The following is a 17336-nucleotide window of genomic DNA, read 5'->3' on the forward strand; positions in this document are numbered from 1 at the left end:
AACAATCACATGCCCAGATTGAGTCATTTTCTATGCTAATGGTTAGTTAGATATTTAAGCAGCCATTTTTATATACACCTGTGGAATTTGCACTAGCCATGGGAAATGCACAGTTGTGCAACTGTGAATAGCTATTTAGCTCTGCAGTGGTGGGTATATTTTCCCCCATGAATCTCATTTCTACCATTCAAATATCTGTGATTCAAAGTGTTGAATTAAAATACGAACTAACCCAACTTAATATTTAGAGATAGCTACTTCTTTGTGTCATTTTCATTAGAAATACTCTGTTTTAGATGATCTTGGACTCTAACATTTTTAACTCTTTCAAAGGGACTTTGTTAAAGTTGCTACAAGTGATAGAATGTCTGTTTTACCATTTTTTATTGAACCTTTCTCAAATGTCTGCAAAATTGTAACAATACTTAGGCAATCTAATCTATGTATTTAGGATAATTAGCAGTCTATTTTGGAATACATTTTTGTGCATTTTACTGTACTGATTTTGTAAGCAGATAATTATGTAAAGTGTTTCCTATCCCACAAAGGCACATGGTATACCATGGAGAACTGCAAACACTGTGGGACACCATATGAAAAACAGAAGACAAATAGATTGGTATTTCTTCAATTATCCAGAGCGTATATGCACATAAGATAACTACACCAGCATATGCATCTATTAAATGTCCAAGAAGCCATCAGTTGAGACACAAATCATTGATTGCAAGACCTAAATATTGTACGTTTTTGCATAGATCTGAGGATTCTATGTTTTAGTAAATCTACCTTTTTTTAAAACACTAAACAAATGCAAAGGGACTTATAGAAATAGTTAAGGAAAAGTTAAAAACAGGATAGATATTTAATAAAAATAAGTTGCATCTTGTATTAAATTCAATACGAGTTTACAGTAGAATCAATAATTTCACAGTAATTGGCCACAGGACTAACACCTAATAGAACAGTGTTAAGAAATTAGGTGAGACTTCTGTAAAATTGTGTGATCTATCTGTTATTATGAATGATAAAATGTACAACACTGCCACTTCAGGGATTTCAGTATTGAGGTATTCAACGCACAAAATAAAAAGTCACTTCCACTTCATGACAATTAATTACTTTGCTGTTGGAAAAGTATGCAGTATTCATCTTTTTAATGGTTTAATGTCCTTGAAAAAGAAGCTAGAGCTCCAGAAATAAATAAACAACATCATGAAAGGAGAAGTTCTGAATTGTAATTTTCCTAGTGTTCATATCATCTCAAGGCTTTTTAATTACATACTGTTTCCAGACAGTGCAGCATGAAATCATGGAAAACAGAAGGAAATCACAGATATTTTATTGAACCATCTATAGTCTCGCAAATTGCCAATGAATTTGGAACTTGAGAGGTTATCTGCATAACATGATACATGGCCAGTAGTGGCACTATTCACATTAGAAATTTTCTTTCCATCCTCTGCACACCAAAATGGCTAAAAAAATGTTTAGGAGAAATTACACTCAATGAAAAGATGTTTCAGTGTCCAAGATTACCCAGCCTCTAAACTTTCTTATGAAAGAATTAATAAAGATGGCAAAGTACCTACTTCAATACATTTTGTTTGTTCATGTCCAATAGGAACTATACTTCATTTCATACAAACTTTAGGAAGTATAAATGCAGCCATGGAGTTCATAATTGCTCTTAACTCACAGGAAAATGTTCTTTGAGTCATTGTGGGGAAATTTCTGAAAATGTCAGCTCACTGGTCTAGAGGTAGATGGAATATTAGGAATTATTAAAAAAATGAAGATAAACCAATAAAGAAAATAAAACCATGCACCTACATCTTGAACTGTGTGAACAGTACCCATGTCTCCAACTCAGAAAACAAATAGAAATAGAAAAGCTCTATATATAAGGTGACAAAGATGATTAGCAACACGGAACACCTTACAGCAAAGTAAAGACTAAGTAAACAAGGACCTTTCAGCTCAAAGGCAGAGAACTGGTGTGATGGAAGTACAAAAATTCATGACTGGTACAGAGGAAATAAATATAGTACTTCCTCAGCTGACATAGTACTATTTTTATTTATCTTTGTTTTTTCTGCTTGATGATCTCATTGATCACCTGAACTTTGGGAATGCATATCACTTATTTTGTTTTTCCACGTGTCTCCTTTTCAGCTACTAGTTAACATCAGACACTGCATATTATGTCCTTTGATCACAGCCAGGGTAGTCGTTCTATGAACTTGGGAGTGGGGACCACCACATAAGTCCTGCACTTTTGTAGGTAGCAGGGTAACTCTTCAATACAAGGAAACTCATTGACTTCAGTTATAAAGGCAAGTATATATGAAAAGAAAGAATTTGTGCAAAATTTGTGTACTCCCAAATCAGGAATATTGGTCTATTGCTATGTTTTTCTGACTTTAGTTTTAACTACCTCAAAGCAATAACTTTCTAAACTATTTTTGTTGGCATATATAGGCTGATAAATTATTCCAGAGCCTTTTCTAATAATTTCACCTTAGCTTAATCAAGTTCATTTGTCTACCCTAATCTCTCTGCGTAATTCAAGATCATCATGCCAACAAGGCAAGATCACTCAATGTTGAAATACTTGTGTATTGCCTCACTCGCAGGTTCTTTTCATCCCAGCTCTCTGTCAACACCAAAGGTCATTCTTACACTTTTCCTATGCCTTAATGAATATTTAATTGAATGATAAAAAGTGTAATAACTTCAATGGGAAAGGCGGACAGCACAAGACCCCCCAGCCAGAAAACATATTTGGTGCTTTAAGCAGTTCCATTGTAGGTAGGAGATGGGAGAAAAATTACAGAAGATCTAGAGTCCAGTTTTAACTGTCACACAGGTGGATCCGGACATTGAATTGCTGGTAAACCAGGTGGCTCTGAATGGGGTAAGCAGAACTCTGAGACAAAGAGCTGCAACAGACACTGAAAGAGACTGTGGTTAGAGATTGGTGCTCTGCTAAACAAATCCCATAACAAGTTCTATGCCAGAAAGTGCCAGAGAATGTCCTTTTCACTAGCACTTCCTCCTCATCACCTGCGGCAGTCTCCACCTCAGGTACAGTGCCTTCTTTTGTAGTTGTACTGGACAGCAGGCATGGGAATAATAATGGCATACCCTAGCAGTGTCATCCTACCAGCCTTTCAACAGCCAGAGATGTCTTGCCATTACCAGGCACATCCACATGACACACACTCCAATACATTTCTTTCTCCAACAGAAGTTTGTGTTCTCTAGGCATATTAATTTACCTTCTTTAATGGTTTCTTTCTTTCAGAATATTTTTTAAATTACTCTTTTTTAAAAAATTTATTTTCTCCTTTCAGTTATTTTTCAGCCATTGCAGGTGTGTTTAGCTCCTCCCTATCGTATATGATTGACAAGACTCTTCTGCAGATTACTGTCAAAGATTTTTAAATAAGGCTTTAACTAATCCAGGTCCTGTCATTTCCTATCAGACCTGCAATACTTTGCCAGTTCCCACTGACTTTCATTTAAGTCAGACTGCAAAGCGCAGTCTGATATTCATACTCAAGCAGATCTAAATCAGCTGTGTGAATAAGATATCATATTTTACTAATACATTACAGAAATCCAACCATATTCACTGTGCTGTGCTTCTTTCATCCTCTAATTTCATGATTACATAAAAAGAGGAGGTTGTCTGCTTAGTTCTATTCTTTACCATCAAGGTTAGTGACATAAAGATTTGGTATTTTTTCTTATTTGGTCTTTTTTTCTTATTTGGTCTTTTTTTCTTATTATGCTTGCAATAAATTAATCTCCTCATTAAAAAAAAAGAACAACCATTCTTTATACATTTTAGGAAAATCTCCAGCCATACCATCATTTATTTCTAATATTAACTTTTTATGAAAACATTCTAAAAATACCCAACTTCCTCTAAATAAGTTGCATCAGCCTATACAATGAAAGGATAAGGTGAAAGGCTTTTAGCAGAGGATAAAAACTTAATGTTCATAGACTCTCTTGTTAAATGCTTGTGGATGCTTTTTTCTACCATTTCTTCTTCATTAAATATGAATTATAGCTCTTTAAATGATGATGGTTTGGAAATCAAGGGAGCTTAGTTTTACTCTGCTGCTTCATATCCACAGGCAATATAAATCTATTGCAAAGCTGATTTAAGAATGTAACTTGGAAAAGCAAATCTGTGATGATTTGATCCTCTAAATCCTTGTACGTTATGTAATTAGAAGCATGTTGCACTAAATCCAGAAAATGCTCTTTATCATCATGCCTGGAAAACACATTTTTCCAGTTTGAAACAACTGGGCATAAGAGTCCTTGAAGAGAAATAGCCAGCCATTGGTCTGACCTCTGCTTCTCCTTTAGGCAATTCCATTTGATCTGTTGACACTATTCATGCCCTGTGAAGAGAAGAACATCCGAAAGGAACACACTAGGAAAGGCAGGGTTGCTTGTCATCTACAATAATGCCCTGTTATAACCCAAAACACACATAGCGTTCAGCACCCTGTACAGGATCTGTTTTCTAAGGCCTGTCACAAAATTGGGGTCCTAGACATTACTATTATTTATAACTGTCAGGAAAAAGTATCACACAACAAACTGTTGATATGTATTTGGGTTTTAGTGATAAATACCACTGTATTAAAATACAGTTTTTAAATACTGGGCCCCTACATTACTGTCAGTTTTCATGGCAAAAATGCATGCCTCATTAATGGTACATTTAACCATAATTCATAGTACAGGACCACATCACAGCATTCCTGAGTTGCGTTGCATATGAAGAGGCATCGTTAAATATTTTTAGACTATTTTACAGCTCCTACTGTTCTGAAGCTAACTGCTTTAGACAAGCCTGTCATTTTCCAATTTTTCTGGGGTCAAAGTAAAAATTATTCGTATGTCAATCATTTAATCTTGGGACCTATAACACAATAACATAGTATTTAACAAGACATCAGAGCTGATGGAAGGGAAAGTATCATGCTATATTGACTTTATTATTTTAAACATTCCTTGCTCTCAGCAAAGTGGCATAACGTGATTTACCTTCCATTTGCATGTAAAAGGGAAATTGACATTTGAGGCACAGTGTACTAACAAGTAATAACTCTTTCTAGGTGTATGTCAATTTAAATGGTACAAAAATAGCACTGCTTGGTTTATTCATGCAAAAAATTCCCTGAGTGTTAGCCAAGAATAGGATGTTCTATGAATGTCACTTTGATTTAGTAACAACAAAAACAGATATTTTTCATTCTGTTTTGCATAGGCAGAAGCTAAGGTAAATTTTGGCAGCATTTTCAGAAGCATCTCTTTAAAAAATGAAAATGTACCCTACAGTCTTCAAGTCTGTACAACAGCATAGCAGAAAGTGATTGACTGGAATTCAGGAAAAAGAAATCACAGTAATTAAACCCCAGTGTAGTTGATTCATCAGGAGTTATTAAAACATCTTTATACATACAGATTTGAGAAGCACCAAGGAAAAAAAAGAATGAAACCTCCTAATTTTAAGCTTTCTCCAGGGTGATGTATTCAAACATGAATATGAATATGAAGAAGGTGATAAAAGAGAAATTATACAGTACCTTAGAGCGAAAATTTAATCAGGCTGATATGCATGTGGAATTGTCTGTCAGAAATGGAGTAAGTATCACCTGAGTGATTTACTATTGACCAAATATTTAGCACTATTAGATTTGGAGCTATCTGGAACTAAACTCAATATTTAAAACTAGACTGCACACAGCAGAGGATAAAAATTTTTTTCTGTAGTGCCTGTGTAGCTCTGAAATTCCTGCCTTTCTGATGATATCCAGCTCATGCTGCTAATTTCTTCTTTTCAGGCTTTTGAAAATGAGAATTTGAAGAGTGGGGAAATCATGAAAGGGAGAAAGAAATGTAAGTTTTTTTCAGTTCCCTGGAATATAGATTCCATATTGGATTTTAGTGTCACATTTTAGTTCTCCTTGAGACAATCATTTATTCTATTTTTAAATTAGAAAAGAAGCATGAGAATAAAAGTTCTCAAGGTGAAAACATGCCCAATTAAATTCAGAGAGACTTTGTTTTTAAGTTCAATAGAAACACAGTTTTCTCCTGAAGCTCCCATTAGTAAGTGTGTGAAAATGGAAATATTAAAGTGCAATCCCATACTACTAGTGAAACAAAATAAATTTCCTCAGTCTAACAGGAATTTACATACAACAGCTGGACAAACACTTGATTGGAAAACCTCTGCGTTTTCTTTCTTCCTTTAATATTTACATTTAACTTACTGTCATTATGATTATGTATTGCCAAAGTCTCAGCTAAGATACTGAGCTATTCTACAAGCTGTTGAGAGCCACACTGCACCGGGATACATGAAGTTTTATCTTATGAACAGCATCAGATACACGACACTATATCAAATTATCTACCTAACCAAGCACAATATCCTTTCTCCCACAGTAGTCAGGAACTGCTGTTTAGGATAAAGGGAGTAACTCATGCCAGTCAATTCCTAACAGCTCTTAAGAAAATTAACTTAAGTTTCTGAGTCATGAGATGCAAGTATTCATATCTCAGGCTCTGATCCAGAAAAGCTCTTAAGCATGAGCTTAACTTTCACCACACTCTTAAGTGATTTGTTGGATTGCAGCCTTAAAAGACATAACTACAAATCTTAGTCATCTGATGAAAGCAGTACCTCTAATTGCTGTATTAGTCAATGTTTTCTATTTTTGTGAAGGGCACAGTAAGAAATTTATGTCAGTCACACAAACACACGCCTTTGTTGTTTTAGTTTTTAAGTTATGTTTTTTATGTTATAGTTAACAAAAAATCTGTCCTCAGATTCAGTAACAATCTTTAGTGCTACTACTCATTAAATGCTCTAATGCAACACATAACCATTAATCTAGGGTACTATCAAGCTGTAATCTTTTATCTCTGTGTTACTGACTTTATCATCATATAGTGTTAGTGGAGTACCTACAGAGAACAAGAGTACTATGTAACCAAGCAAAATCTGAAGTACACAAAGCCTTGGTGGGAGATCACCTTTGCAAATATAAAATTATTGAATGTCAGAAAGGAAAGCAAATGAGTGGATTTTGTACAACATATATGTAAGATGAAGTTGCGTTTAAATTCCTTCAGCAACAGTGCTGCAATTGAAAAGAAAACTTCACTTATTTTTATTACATGTATTATAAAATACTATGTACTTTACATTTATGCTTATCTTTTACTATGTATTTCATCACACTGTCTGTTTCAGAATAAGGAAACCAACAGTATATTATTTATTCTAAAGGTATGTCTATACTTTTGCAATACAGAACATTAACTCTCTGTGAGGATCCCTGACTCCAGGGAACAAGCAGAAGAGGATTTCTACAGTGTTTTATGAAAGTGAAGTTAGTGAGTAGGTACAGGAGGCTCTATTTTCAACTAAACGTATAAAACTTCCTATTGAAAAAACTAAAAACTAAACACTACTTTTGCTCTTAATGATTGTCTAAATCTTGGAGTGACATTTTCAAAGCCAGGCACATTCTTTTGTGATTTAACTGTTTTGGTATGCAATTTGCCTTTCTCCCTCCTGCTGCTTCTCATTGCAATCCAAGGTCTTGCCTCATTTTACCTCTCTCCAGGGTCTTGCCTTGTTTCACTTCTGAATTGTATTGCTTAGGAGCAACCTGGGTAGTTCCGTAGTGCTTTTCTGGTTCCCTCAATCAGCTGAGCTAATCCCATGAAGCAGAAGAGATCACAGAAACCACTGTGACTTGTTCCAAGGCAAAAAAGCCCCCATGCAGCTCTATATGCTCCCAAAAGCAGTCCTATATGTACTGAGCAGTTGGCCTCTGTCTGCAGGCTCATGTGAAAAATATTATAACTATAGTTTTCCCTCCAGTCAACATAGTAATGTACATGCTGGGAATTGTTTAGCATTTATTACTGTACCCTGGAACTGAGCTGATAATAAGAAGTCCATTGATTTTGCTTATTTGCAGTTTAACAAGAGAAAAGGAGAAGCAGCCCAGGGTCTGAGAAAGATCAAAGATGAACGTACTCCTAGAGGGTATTTTGTCATGTCTAATCTCTTGATTTAAACACCCAAGGAGCTGTTGCTTTTTCTTTTACTTGACATTATTTTATATTTCTTCTTCACCACATTAGAGTAGAGTATGTCCTAAGGGCAACCATTCTCCCAGATCTGAGGACTTACTCTGCTATGTCCCTCCTTCCCTATAACCTCCAGTGAATAGGCTGCATGACTGCAGCCTCAATAACGAGTAAGGATAGCAAATGTAGGCCACAACGCTGTTAAATCCCTTTTAATTGTACGGCTCGAAAAATAAGTACATTGTAATATATTTGACATTGTATTAAGGTCCCGCGTTAATTGTATACTTTCAGGCCTGGAATAGAGTATATCAGAAAAAACATCACACAACTAATTAAAGCAGCTGAAAGAGGAGGCTGTTGACTGCAACAATGTGAAAATCATATATATGTGTATGTATATGTACACATACACATACACCTATATATACACACACACACACATATGTAGGTCTGTGTGCACAAATGTAGGACAGGAGCAGTCACACTGTCAAGTAAGAAACAAATTCTTCATGTTTACAGGTAAACAGCTTATAGATGTGGGAGGCTACTTTTAGGAGCCAAAAGCGCGTCTTCGATCTGCTGTTTCTTGCTGCAGTCTGCAGACTCTCTATGTCCAACTTCAGGGAGTAGCAAAAACAGAGTCACAGTACAAACTTTCTTGAGGGATTCAGAGGTATTTCAGAACAAAGGTATGCTGATACCTTGTCTAGAAAGAACAGCAACCTGAAAAAAAGGGTTGAAGACGGGAAGCAAAAGTATCTGGAATGCAGTACGCCATAGGAGAATAGTGCATACCTGTTGTCCTGTTGCAGCCACAAAGGAGGAAATAGATTGCCAAATTTCCTCATGTCTCTGAATAAGAAGCTCACAATTTGCAGAAAAGACAAAATTACCCTATGGCTCATGCAGAGAAGTCTAGGTTAATAGAAATTCTGCTACTGCCTCCTCATGTCTTCTACAGTCACCAAGTACATAGAGCAATGAGTTCAAGTGAAAGAGAAAGCCATAGGTAAAGAGTTTGTTTTTCTCCACATTATGTTGTCAATGTATCGTGCTACACTTCAAAGAAATTGTTCCTTGTGCCAAATATTTTCCCTTTTTCAAAATACAAGTTAGTCCTAGCATAATGTTTCCTTCTCAACTTTCCTTCCCAAATCCGTAATGTTTTCAAGCAAGTCAACTTAATGATGGCTTTCCAACAAAAATGGCAGATTTTGTGAGTTCCTCTTCATTACTCCAACTCCTGAGCTGGGATGTTTTCTGGGATCTTTTGGCAGCCATCAGGTATACCCTTTATTGGTCCTCCTTTCTTAGCCTGCAGTCAACTATTTTTCAGAGCGTACACCGGAAGAGATCTAAGTGACTAATTTGACCACAGCCCGTAATTACACTGTAGATCCATTTTTTTCACTGAAATATTTCGAAGTTCATCTTTCTGTCTAAACACTGACAGTGTATTAGATCTTTAGGATATTTGTAGTTCTTTGATGAAGATTTCCAATGGGAGCTCTTAATCTTCATGTATAAAAGTCTATTTTATGTAGACATTCCCAGTATGTCATTTTCAAAAATATCTTTGCCAGCAATCATATAGAAAACTTTGCAGTAGTCAGGCCAAGGACGGTAAAACAATCACATTTTTAAAATACTTGATAAAAAGTCACAGCAATACTTATTATTGCATTTCCCCAGATTGTTTTACACAAATATGGGTCATGGTTCCAGGAACAGAAAATATTATCTACTCACAAACTAGTTCACAGAATCACAGAGTGGTAGAGGTTGGAAGGGACCTCTGGGGATCATGTAGTCCAACCACCCTGCCAAAGCAGGGTCACCTACAGCAGGTCACACAGGACCTTGTCCAGTCAGGTCTTGAATATCTCCAGAGAAGGACAATCCACAGCCTCTCTGGGCAACCTGTTCCAGTGCTGAATTGCATTCATTCATGTTGGTGTAGTCCTTCTGGCCAGAAAACAAGGGAGAAGATAATCATGTTCTGAATTAAGGTCTGTAAGTGAAACTACTTCATATTATTAATACTATTTGAATGGAACACTGAATATGAATTAAACTTTCAATTAAAAAGTACTTAATTTAAAACATTTTCAACTGGTAAAACACGTTCATTAAAAGATAATAGAACTACACAGGAATATTTCTTTCTATGAAAATGAAATGACTAAATAAGTATTATAACAACATTTCTAATAAACTGATTTTCATCTTATATTGGACAAAATCACTTTCACTTTTGGAATAAAATTTGTATTTGCCAATATTGACTGCTTGTAGTACAGATGTTGCTCACAAAGCAAGGTTTTGGGTAAATGTGATAAATACTCCAATCAAGACTGAACTTGCGAAGTGTTGAGGGACTTTCCTAGGGGTGATGATTTCAGCTGAAAGAGCTCATCTTCTTGGACTTCACCCAAAAATTGAAAAAATTTTGAGCGCTGCTGGATGATCACTTCAATATTTCACTACCTCTTAAGCCAGTGCATTTTCCTGGAATTTTCCTCTGAAGGTATGTATACAGCTTTGTACAAACAAATGCAAAATTATCATAGAATCATATCATACAATCATAGAATCTTTGGGGTTGGAAGGAACCTTCAAGATCATATAGTTCCAAGCCCCACTACCACAGGTAGGGACCACCTTCCACTAGAAAAGGTCGCTCAAAACCTCGTTCAACCTGGCCTTGAACACTTCCAGGGAGGGGGCATCAACCACTTCTCTGGGCAACCTGTTCCAGTGCCTTACAACCCTCACAGTAAAGAACTTCTTCCTTATATTTAATCTGAATCTAGCCCCTTTCAGTTTAAAGCCATTACCACTTGTGCTATCTCTGCATGCCCTTGTAAAAAGTGCCCCTCCAGCTTTCCTGTAGGCCCGTTCAGGTACTGGAAGGCTGCTACAAGATCTCGCCAGAGCCTTCTCTTCTTCAGGCTGAACAGCCCCAACTCTCTCCGCCTGTCTTCATGGGAGGGATGCTCCAGCCCACTATCATCTTCGTGGCCTTCCTCTGGACCCACTCCAACAGGTCTATGTCCTTCTCATGTTGGGGGCCCCAGAGATGAATGTGGTACTCCAGCTGGATTCTTAACCACTTTCATTAGCCTTCTTTCATTCTCTTTCCGTTATTTACAGGGAAAAGCTCTATTTCAGAGTCTGTTCCCCAATTAGCACTCTCAGGCTAATTATTCAAGAGAAGTAAAATATCTTTCGTGGTTTCTTTAGATACGCTTCTTTGCTCTGGCCCAATAGATCAAGCAGCACACGCTAGTCACTGGATCAAGTCCAAAATAGATGTGGAGCTGGCACCCAGCGAGACTGGAGCTGTGTATTCTCACCTTAGGGATGAGTGTTCATCTAGCCCTGGTATTGAAAAACTTCACACTTTCAAAGTTTATTAACGGGGAATGTGAGGGAGCTTTGTATAATACAAGAGGCAATTGGAGCCTGTAAATTATCTAGAACATTCAAGAGAGAAAACTATCCCTCGGGAACACTTCAGAGTGGTGACAATTCAAAAACATTTATAAAGATAAATTATTCCCTGTTCAGCCTTTGTTTAAAATTCAGGCATGACCTATTCTGGATTGTTTTCAGTTCATCCAAATTTTTGTCAAATTGGAGAAAAAATATCTAGCTATTAGCATCAATGCCATATAACAATGGAGAACACTTTAAGTTATTAATGGCCTTTGCACACTAGGAAGGATCAGGAGACACAAGACAAAAGATAAGTTTCTTCATGGATTACTTAAGGTATCAACATTGTAAATCAGGTAAGACAATTAGAGTTCTGTCCCTAGTAAATATTCAGCAAAGAAAGAATGAAATGTTACCTCACCTGAAAGAAGTTTCTGGGAATTGCCTGATCTGCCCCAGGACTCTGACTTAGAAGTACGAGAAGGATACTGTGAAGGTAAGTTAAAAATAAATCAAAGAAAACATCACAAGCCATCAGAATTGTGAGCTTGCCTACAAAAAAATCCTGCCATTCGGAGTTACATTGTACACATCACAGAAGTTGTTATTCTTATGGCCTAGAATTAGGAACAGTTTGCAAGAAAGGATGTTCATCTACTAATATGTGCAGAAAATACTTGAACACGTCAACAAGTGATAGAATCCACACTAATGCCAGGGAGTCACACCACAGATCTCTGAAGAACTTTCTCAGCTTGTCTGAGCTGGGGTCCTCAGCTACCCCACAGTTGTTGCACTGCTACTGTGAGCAGCACTGTCTTCCCACGGATGTGGGACTTTGTATAATGAGAACAGATCTATACTGCGGCTATACAGAGAAGGTAGAGCCAGAAAACCGGGCACACTCTGGGGACAGGGTTTTACTGTGTACTCACACAGCAACGTACATGTACGCTTTCACAGTCTAGGAAGAAAATTTTGACATTTAAAGTTAAATTTATTGCATGAAAGAATGCAATACATTTGGATAAATATATAAAAAGTAAAAAAAGTGTGCTGGAATTTGTTAAAGCATCACACCACAGTGAGTGGCCATATTTTTCATTTGAGTGTCATGCAGTGAATGCTGAACTCGGTTTTACAACAGCAAGTGGTATGTACCTCTTTTGAAAGTCTGCATCCCATTGCAAAGGAGATCACCTACTGATGTGGTTTTGAATCCTTCTGGAAAACTAGCACCCACTCATTTTCCTTTGAGATATTGATAAAGGGTCATCTCTTTAATGTGTGCCAATCTTACTTTTCCAGTACATATAATTTATTGTCAGTGGAGTTGAGTGTAGGCTTCAAGTCAAAATATTATATCTTGAGGAGTTTTCAATACGTAACTATAAAAATCTAGAAAGTTTTTTGTATAATTAAACATTTTTGTTTTCACAATCAGGATAATTACACTGTTAGTAATTGGGTCTGATTACAGTTGACATATAGTGCATCAGTCTTCAGCCTAGAACAGATGTTTGTCTGCCAATGGTATCTGAGCTTTAGGCAGATGAGTCAGGACGTTTTCGTAACATACCTATGGTCTGGCATGGATTATGGTTGTGTGATATACAAATATTAAGCCTGAATCTTTCGGAATTCAATTTTTTGTTTACTTATCCTACGTACAAAATTTACCATTTAAATCATCTTATGTTTTTATGTAAGCCATGCTTTCCTCCTTCATCTACAAAATTCCCATAGCCTACATGGTGTTTATTGCACAATTCGATTTGTGTGTAATGTCTCCCTGTGCTCTCCTATAAAACTGTATATGTTTGAGTGAACTGCTGGCAGAAAGTAAGTCTCTTTGTGAACTGGACTATAACTGCAATGAACATTTATTCCAGAACAATGATACGAAAAACCTAATTCTGTAATAAAGAGTAAAAGCTCTTTATTACAGCTTCTTGGTGGTTGAGTTAATAAAAGTGTAAAAGGTCTTTAGTTTTGTTTTTTTAAAAAGCTATTGCAAGGTAAATTAGAAAAAAAATTATATTTTAATTTATCAAGGCTGTTTTCTAATATTCAGCTTTCACTTTAACACAGTCCATTTGATGTATATTACCACAAAAAGGTGAGCCATAAAACATATTTAGAAGTAAATTAAAGTAATAAAAAATAAAACTAAACTCTCTCCTTGATAAAAGAAGCTTTGTATTTAATAATCAGTCTCAGCAAAATATATTAAAATACTCTAGGGAAACAAATACTCTTAAACATTCAAAACCTTGCCATTTCCTTGTAGATCAGGTTACAAACCAATCTAAACTGTAAAAAATAGTTTTGAGATTTTATGTCTTGCATAAAATGTAATCAAGTTTCATTATTTTTCTGAGTCACAGCATTTTAATGTTTTCTAATTAGATGTACTTACCAATCTTTTACAGTCAAGATGCCACAGAAGCAGTAAAAAATGTAGTTACAGGAAGAAGAAAACATCGAGTTGCTTTTTTTTTTTTTCCGGTGATAACATACAAAATTCCTTCAGAAGAAAATGGACCTTTGGAGAGAAAGCACACTGAATAAACACTGCTGTAACTGGGATATTGTGTAAGATGACACAAAATACAGTTATGTTCCCCTTTCTGCACATTGTTCCATATGTTTACAGGGGCATAAGACAGAAGTTTTTCTTGTTAGTAACAATTAAACATAACTTTACACAAAATTTTATTCTTCACACTCCAGAATAACTTTTATTATTTTCTCCCAGTCAGATGCAAGCGATGCAAAAAAATTGTTAGTACAGAAAAAAATTAAATTACCCTTGGGTAAACCAAAATAATTTAAACAATGCTTATGTATTCTTAAATAACATTTACATAGAAGATATATTAACTCTGGAGTAGGAGCTCTGGGATATATAAAGGCAAAGACATGTAATAAGGAAACTGGTTTTGAGTTCCTTGCTAACATTTACTTCTCTATTGCACAAATATTTTCTTTTTGTAATTTGTTATTTACCAAAAAATGAATGAAACTCATGTGAATGTGTGTATTTGCTAATCAAAAGAAGTTTGAAAATTTTCATTCTTCTTGTTACAGGCAAGCATTTCTGCTTCTTAATCAGTACAAAGCGCAGTTACTAAGGAGAGTAGCACATATTCCTTCATCCTCTGTCCTCACGTCCTGATCTGCCCAAAGCGATCCACCTTTTTTCACTTCTCCTACCAGCTGCAAGCTGTCTCTGCAGCCAGAAGGCAACAGACAGCAGGGCTAGTGCCCTGCTTCTGAGTAGTCTCGGACACCCTGCCCATTTTTGCCCTCTAGTCCTAAATCAGAGGATACCGGAGAGAATCTCCTTGGTGAACAGTAACTTCACTTCTAAGCACTAGAGGAAGCGTTCTGACCTGATACATTTCACTAAATTTTTTAGATATCATTTCTTAAACACTCTAAGTTTGGGACTTCTAGGTACCTTAAGGGTAAACAGAATCAACTAAGACACTAAAAAGAAAATAGATGTAAATTTTCTTCTTTAAACTCTCTCTGAGTTTCACCATTGCTCTTCCAGAAATACATTTTTATTCATGCTTTTTCAACTTTAGAAGTTGCTTTTAAATTACTTTGTACTAGTAAGCATTTAAAACTTTATCTTTAAAATAACTGTATATGATAGAAACCATGTAGCTGAAGAGTTTTTGGAAAAAAAATGTATGTAGTGAGGCACAGCTGCAAAGAAGATTTTAAGAGTTCCATAAAGTCATAATCTATTTAAAATTACCAGAAAAAGATTCTATTTTTTCTTTAGCTTGAGAAAGAATAGTACTACATTATTCCTGTCGACTACAGTTAGCACTCAACATAAAAAGCACAAGCAGTTATTTAACATAAATTTTCAAGTAACAGAAATAACATGTAAAATATATTTCTATAGCAGATCTCTGCATGTACAATCCTGGGCATCTGCCTGTTAGAGAATATCACAATATTTATGCCAGAGAGAGACATAAGGAACATAGGAAGGTTTTGTTGATTTTTTTTTTTTTGCAATACCTGTAGTTTTAGGATTTGTTTTACACTTTATGGACTAAGATTCTTTAATACTCTAATAACTCTGATAGTCTGGGGACACGTGGTGTCATAATGCATGATGAAACTTGGCTGCAATTCATTCCTGTCATCAGAGAAGAGAATGATGAAGTGAGTCCCATTAAACACACTGGAACTTAGGCAATAGTAAGTAAGTTTGGGAAAGAGAATTGCTTTAGTCAACACATTTGCTGCCTAGATTAGGAGATACTTGCTCTGGGTAATAAACTCTTTATAACAGTGTTCTCTGCTTGCAGCTCTTGCCATGATCTACTGAGATCACCATAAATATTGTAGCAATACTTTCTAGAGGTCTTTGCCTTTATTAAGTTTGTTTCTTCATCAGCACGCTCTGAGAATTTCCAATATGCTCCTGGTTTCATAGGTAGGTTTTCAGGGACATACACTTCCAATGAAAAGCATGACTAAATGCAATTTTGAGAATAAGAAATTCTGTAAGGTGAAAAAACATTCATTCATTGAGCATATACATATATATTTTTCATATTATATTCGTACTGATCTACTTCATAAACTAACAATTATGACTGTAAAATTTTATTTATTGCAATTCCATTTTACTAAATTGTAGGTGTTGAACTACTGAAAAAATGCTGAATTACTGAACTGTTTTACACAAGCAGAGGTAATGAGGCATTTCTAATTCTCACAGATATTAGAGGAAACATTTTTTCATTTATAAGTAATATTTCATTCCAAAAGCCATCCACTCCACGACAGCAGTAAAGGAGTAATAGCCTCATTTGACGCTTTATGCATTGAGATTCTGTGATGGACCAAGTATGAGAAAGAGACAGAACTCCTGTGTCAGACAAAGACAATTCTGTTCAAAGAAAGCTGCATGGGAAAAGGGGGGTGGGGGTTGAAGAAGGGTGGGAGGGGGTGGTGTCTGTGTCTGTGTGTATGTGTGTATTTATTTATCTTTAGGAAATACTTGGATTTTTTTTTATATACCATTTTAATGGTACCCAAAAACAATACTACCAGATTACTAGGCAAGTCAACCTCCACTAAAATCCAATGTTCATTTTTCACTACTTGCTGCAATGAAAAACCATCCCTTACTTTGACAAATCAACACAAATTGTGATATCACCAAAAGAGCTATTTTCTCATCAACACAGTCCCCAGTAAACAAAAGTGAAAAAAAAAAATTACTCTGGTATGACATGTATTTTTCTTTATTTTTTGTGAAGATGAGGGCTGTTTTACTTCTAAAGTAGCCATTTTCAATTTATTTATTTCATTTATCAACATTTCAACATAGGTATGGACACACCTGGATACACATTGCATAAAATAGGAAAGAATTTCACTGCAGTAGCGAACTCCCAGAGTAGTCTGTGGTATGTAGTTTGGGTTTAAAAGAAGATACTCCCCCTAATATAGCTACAGTATTGTCTTTCACCGTTAGGGAATGACCACAACAACAAATTGCCATATTTTTAAAAGAAAATACAATAAAGTCTACTTTTATAGGCACAACTATGGTTTTCAGCTGTATTCAACACAAAGATATCGAATGGCCCATAAAATGAATCATCTGGAAAGGCTGAGGGAAGACTCCTGGTAATCCCATTGACAGCTTTCCAGAGACTACTATTGCTTAATGTCTTTGGGAAAAGACCATGGAAATTTCATTACAATATTAAGACAGT

At 35.8% G+C, this 17336-nt stretch overlaps 1 long non-coding RNA gene across 2 annotated transcripts in view; it reads right to left on the bottom strand.

Annotated features, from left to right (window-relative positions):
- LOC142358852 (uncharacterized) overlaps positions 1 to 17336 on the bottom strand; it is a 93873-nt gene that overhangs the window by 18200 nt on the left and 58337 nt on the right. Inside the window, exons 3-5 of one of the 2 annotated variants that reach the window (XR_012761905.1) lie at positions 14000 to 14125; positions 12002 to 12068; positions 8938 to 10104 (exon numbers count right to left, since the gene is read on the bottom strand). This is a non-coding gene — a long non-coding RNA (uncharacterized LOC142358852). Of the gene's footprint in view, positions 1 to 8937; positions 10108 to 12001; positions 12069 to 13999; positions 14126 to 17336 lie in introns of both variants that reach the window. The other variant, XR_012761904.1, reaches the window with a different exon arrangement.

This window comes from Opisthocomus hoazin, chromosome Z (assembly GCF_030867145.1).
Source record: "Opisthocomus hoazin isolate bOpiHoa1 chromosome Z, bOpiHoa1.hap1, whole genome shotgun sequence".
Lineage (NCBI taxonomy): Eukaryota > Metazoa > Chordata > Aves > Opisthocomiformes > Opisthocomidae > Opisthocomus > Opisthocomus hoazin.